This window comes from Pollicipes pollicipes, unplaced genomic scaffold (genome assembly GCF_011947565.3).
Source record: "Pollicipes pollicipes isolate AB1234 unplaced genomic scaffold, Ppol_2.1 Scaffold_4881;HRSCAF=5763_pilon_pilon_pilon, whole genome shotgun sequence".
In the NCBI taxonomy this organism is placed as follows: domain Eukaryota; kingdom Metazoa; phylum Arthropoda; class Thecostraca; order Pollicipedomorpha; family Pollicipedidae; genus Pollicipes; species Pollicipes pollicipes.
The window spans coordinates 46,627,990-46,634,136 of record NW_023596576.1 but is presented as its reverse complement, the minus strand read 5'-3'; positions in this window follow the sequence as shown (position 1 = coordinate 46,634,136).

Genomic DNA, 6,147 nt, shown 5'->3' with positions numbered 1-6,147 from the left:
CGTAGTCGCCGAGGGCTGATACCCGACATCACTCGCTGGCGTGGTTATTGCCACACGCCACTGTTCCTCTGGGTTACCGAATTGAGCACAATAATTCGTCAGTATTTCATGCGTTAGGGGGAGGGGGCAAGCTACGAGTGTTTGGTCACGGGGTGGGCAGTTAAAAGTGCTAGAGGATTGAGTGTGAAGGCTTAGAAGCTTCATATGGAGCAGTGGCAGTGTTACTGAAGAAAAAAGCGGATGACTTAGCGGCGATAGGAGCAGTAGTGTTGCGACGAGTTATGCTGGTAACAAAGGTGATTAAATCAAACAGGCTATCAACGCAATGCCATCAGGTCATCTTCCGTGACCAGAGTAGTATTCCAGTCGCGTGACAGTCCAGCGACAGCGGCCGTCGTGTCCGGCACACAGGAGCTTCCCACGGGACCAGAGTGCGTCGGAGACGGCAGAGGGTGCACTGCGGCCGAGTCCCCGGGCCCCGCCGTCCCGAGATGGATAGGCAGACGGTAATGGACGCGCACGGCTCGCTCGGCAACAGCCCACCTCCGCCGCGTCGGGCCCGCTCTCCGTCGATCGCCGCCGGCCCGTCGCCGATCGACGTGCTGCGACATATCGCGTGCGCCTCGCTCGTTTGAGCGGCTGTGCTGGCGGGACGCAATTGGCTCCGGGGGCAGCGGCTGCGGTCGCGGCGGGGAGCGGCGCGGTCAACGGCGTCACGCGGCAATTGGGATCGCCCGAGGCGCGAGAAGTCACGACTGGGACACGCTCGTGGTGGAGCAGCCGTCTTGTCGGCGCGTGGGGGCGTCACTCAGGCGACAAGTGAGCTTGTCTGTGACTCGCCGGGTAGAATGGCACGCCTCTGTCTCCTCGATTATTTCACGAGCAGGAACATGCGGTGTTGCCTTTGAGAGATGCAGATGGAACGATAACGTGGTTGCTGCCAGTGTCGTGCTGTCGTGCTTCGATGAGCACATGCATTGCGTGATACCAAGAAGCTTTAGTTTTAGAATCGTCAGTTATTGGTCGCCATACACAACAGACAGCATAGGTTATATCGCCTCTTGTCGCGCTGCATTTGCACTGTTGCATTTGTAAGCATTTTAACAATGCAGTTGATCTCTCTTCCTCTTCTTTTTTATTTCGTTACTCGTCATTTCATCTCTCTCTAACCCTCTCCCCCTCTCTCTCTCGCGCGCGCTCTCTTTCCCTCTTCCCCCTCTCTCCCCCTTCCTCTCTCTCTCCACTCTCTCCCTCCCCCCTCTCTCTCCCTCTTTCTCTCTCTAGCTCTCTATCTCTCTCTTTTTCCATTCCTAGCTTCCTTTCCCTTCCCGTTTCCCTTCCTTTCTTTGCCTCAATTTCGTTAGGATCGCCAGGATTGAGGAATGCATTGTGCTGAACATTTATCAAGGTGTGAACGTTATCCTTAAACCGACCAGCATGGATATTCACGTGAACACATTTGTCCAACGTATCAAGGAAGCCGAGTTCCAGCTCATTGAATGAAATTCACAACAGATTCTCTCACTTTTTCCCTTCTCGCTTCCAGTTGCCACTCTGCGTCTCTCCCTTCCTTTCCAGCCTTCCTCCCCTTTGTCTCTCTCTCCCCTGTTCAAATTTGTCTGTTTGTCTATCTGTCTGTCTGTCTGTCTGTCCGTCTGTGTGTTTCCAAATGCATGTACCCAGGTGACCGGTTGAATACTCTACACTTGTGTGGAAGGGGTCAATTTGACCCCTTGGGATCTAAAAAACTAAGATATTTAAAGATGCCAAATTCACAGGGTGAGTTAACCTGCATATGAACTCACTATGTCAAAATTTGGAGTGGCTAGACTATGACCTGGGGTTAAATAAGATCAAACTAGATAAAAATCTAGATAAGCGCCCAAAGTGCCCTCAGACCTCCTCATGCAACGGCAGTGAACTTAGATACCTAACAGAAGCAAAAGGTCAATGGTGTTCATTTAAGTTTCGTGCCTTTGTTTGACCTTCAGAGGGTCAATTTGATAAAACACTACGACATTTCTGCCTGTCTTATCATTCAAATAATCGTCAGGGATTACGCTAGGTGGTGTTCCTGAAAAAAAAATGTTGGCCCGGGTCATTTTAGGTCAATGACCTATTTTGACCCTTAAGAAGCCCATGAAAGCATATGCTTTGCGGTCTCTGTCGTTAATTAGTTTGAAATGAGCACCAGAAACTACCCCAGTAAGCAAGCTCTGAAGAAAAAGGAGGTGATCTTTGACCTAAGTCTGACCTTCATAGCTGACCCTAGACCAGCGGAATTTGTTGTATATTTAAAGTCAACTGGTGTGTCGCGTAAGAGATCATCTCCGATGTCTATGGCTTCGTCTGACACTCCGCTGTCCATCCGACTGAACAATTCCCTAGAAATGGGCTTCGCTGACAGCAACGACCTGACTTTGACCTGTCATAGGTTAGCGACCTAGGTTAGCTAACCTAGTTGTCATAGGTTAGCTTACAAGGTACATTCAGTTTGTTTTGACCACAAGATCCGCTGTTCAACTGCCTACAGCTATGCAAAGTTTGGCTCGGCTACGTCCGCGCCGTTTAAAAGCCATTTTGGAACAACCTTCGGGGGTAGGGAAGGGGCAAACTGATCCCGTACGCGAGCGCATGCTATTCTTTTTCTTTCTTTCTTCGCCCCCCCCCCAACCCGATATTTTTCTCAATCTCGCTCTCTTTTAAGAGCGCACGCACATGCGTATGTTCATTATTGTTTTCCCCCTCCCCCCACCCAGGTTACCTTATCATTGTTGCTGTTCGTGTCGATTCGACTCAGCGCATCCAAGAAGCCCATCATAACGCCGCCGCAAAGCAGAGATTTCCAGAGCGCCAGTTCCAATACGCTATTTGATACCTCAAACTTCCCACGCAGTATGGAGTGATTCTGTGAAGCAATGCTGGAGTTTCGCAGCCCGAACTCTAGATTTCGGAAATTGAGCGCGCTGAATTTATGTGGTGTGTGAAGCGTGGTCCCAGCATTACAGCCGTCGAACATGGCGGCTGAGTCAGGCGGCCGAACGGTCAGCAGCAGTGCATGAAAGACTCGTCCGCAAACACTGAGCAACATCGTACCCGTTCTTCTGGCAGGGAAGGCAGCTATCTTGAGTTCGTGTCATTCCTTGACGGTGGTAAATGAAATGTGAGCCAAACAAAAAGGTGACCCCGTGAGATAAATGCATAATGGAAATACAATATCATTGTACTATGATAGTGAAATAGCCGTACAATTTTCATGTTAGTGTTACGAAATTTCATAACATGAAAACTAATTCTGACATCAGTGGAAACAATGAGGCATGCATATTGCGTTACGCGAATGAGGCATCGCGATCAGCTTCTCCGAACGGAACTTTTTTGTTTTATGATATTGGTCATAGCCCGCCCGTCGGTAGAAACATGGCTGCGAGCAAAACAATTAACGTGTCTGGATAACGTCATGGCTTGAAAAAGCAAGGCCAGGGATGTTGTCAAAGCCTGTAAAACTTCGGAACTTCAGGTCCATACAGCTGAGCTGTACACAAACGTCGTTTCATGCTCGACGAAAAGGACCCAGCGACGTGATATGCAGCTGAAAAGGCCCTGAAAGGCTTGGCTCGCCGCCAAAGCTCGTGAGCTTCGACGATATCCTGAAAATGCCCCGGGCGGGTCTAAAACACCAGTGTTCAGGCAGCACGACATCTTATGAAAAGCAAGTGCTAAGTTGTTGCAGAAATGCTGCTGCACGTTCAGGCATCACCCAGGCAGTAGTGTGTCGAGACGGATTTGTCATGTGAATGGCTGCATCGCGCATCGTGAATCGCTCTCGTCATCTGCGTAATTATTCTCCTCACCATCATCCCTTCACCGTACCGTTTCTCATCCCCTGTTTTAGGTCAGGCCTTCACGCGATATGTCAGATACTGAAAGGGGCATCGATACGTGATATGTACAGTATTGACTGTAGATCACATTTGTTAGGAAATATGATTTAAGACAGTTTATAGATGCTATGGCTAGGGGTTAACGGTAGGTGTAAAGCGGGCATCAATGGCCAGAAATTTTGTTTGTTCGCACAAGGGGCTTCCGAAGCGCACCAGGTTATTGCTAAATACGTGAGTTAGCAGCGTTGCACCGTCAGTTCTCTTGGCGCCAAATATACATATCTTATTCAGACTCTACCCGACTACACTTGTCATCGAACCAATGCCTTCTTTGTTGGGAGCATCATTATAGATATGTTTTGCATTCATGGTGATGGCGACATTTGCTCGGGGAAGTTCAATCGGAAACGTGTCCTTTAACCTCCGGAGATGGGACTCTGCGTTACCTGTGATTGGCCAAATTATCTGAATTATAACCCCGCTTTGAAGCCAACCGTCAAGGGTCTTTACATGCCAACGCCACGGGACGGGCCGGAACTTCTAATTTGTAGCTTTAAGCTTTCTATTAAATATACAGATCAGCGTGTTCTTGATAACGCTGCTTAACCAATACCCAAGCGCACTAAATGTCGGTTATTTACAACACAAGAGCTCATGATGCCCACAACCCAGACGCTGAAAGGTATCCCTTGTCGATATCAGCTGCAAATTAAAATATGTGGCTTACATCAAGGTATAACGGGCCAGACGCTATTAGGAGCACAATATGTGCGGTTAATGTTAACTTTATCCTTACCGACTTCATGGTATCGATGAACTTGACTGGTTCCGAGACTAGTGGATAACTGCAGCTTGGCTTCTATTGGGTTTAATCATTTCATATTACTTTAGGCATCAGGTCGCTGACAGATCAGCACCCTACTTCAGACGAATTTCTGTGGGTAAAATTACACCTACGAAAATGTGATACGGACATCGCTCAATATCTTGAAATGACATACAGTCTTTTTTATAGATTTGATCCAAACCCTTTGAATAGATAAATTTCTGGGATGAGCGCTCACGCTAAGCAGTGCTTGTTGTGTGAGCCCTGATCCCCGCCACCCGATCGCGCAATTCCAGGCAACAGCAGAATTTAGTGGCGAAAGCTTAACGTGCCGCAATGCTCGGCACGGTCCGTCCCGTCCTCTGACGTCAACTGACCTTTAGCGCGAGCACTGCCACCGGCCGCAGGCCATACCTGTCAAGGGCAAATAGCGAGCACCCTACAGCAACTCGAACCCACCCTGCCCCGGGTGGGTGGATCGGAAGGCAGGCGCTCTGACCAACTGAGCCACCGGAACGAGCGGTCGACCAGATTAACAGATTATTGACTAGATTATCAAAATATCATTAAGTATATATATATATATATATATATATATCATCGTCTAGATTATCTAGATAAGGCATGGATAGAACTAAGTACAAATTAAAAAAACCGTGAAAGATATAAGCATGAATTCACTGCCGTCAAAGCCCATTCACCGCGCGTGACACGCGCGCGCTTGAAGTTTATCTTTAAGGATACTGGCTGGAGCGTATGACACGTCAAAAAGTAATAGATGAGGCGCGCCGGCGGGAGTGGTCGGCGAAAAGAGCCTGAAGAAAACGAGAGATCCGCCCTCTAAAATATTACGCAGATACGTGGCGTAATGCTGAATTTAGCGTGAACGTAAATTGCTGAAAATGAAATGATGCAGTACTTCGGGATTGGTAAGTGTCTAAAACTTTTTTGGATGGGAGAGTGTGAGATTACCACATAAGAGATATGTACTGTAATCACCCTATTGTTTCGGAATGCACTGTGACTGTCCCCATCCGCATGACGCTGCAGCGCTCGAGCGCCGCACGGACGCAATCGCGTGATTGCATGGATACAACAGAAGGAAAAGGCAACCCAATATGCTGAATATACGGTCAGTCGGTCAGCATTGTAATTTCTCGACAACAGCAAAATAACCCGTTACGAACGGGCAGTGGGATTAGTCCGCTACCTGGGCCCGTCCATTCGCTGGGCACTGATTGTCCTGCCAGCGCAAGTGGATTCACAGAGAGAGAGAGAGAGAGAGAGAGAGAGAGAGAGAGAGAGAGAGAGAGAGAGAGAGAGAGGAGAGAGAGATAGAGAGAGAGAGAGATATAGAAGAGAGAGAGAGAGAGAGATATAGAGAGAGAGAGAGAAGAGAGAGAGAGAGAGAAGAAAAGAGGTAGAAAGAGAGAAGAG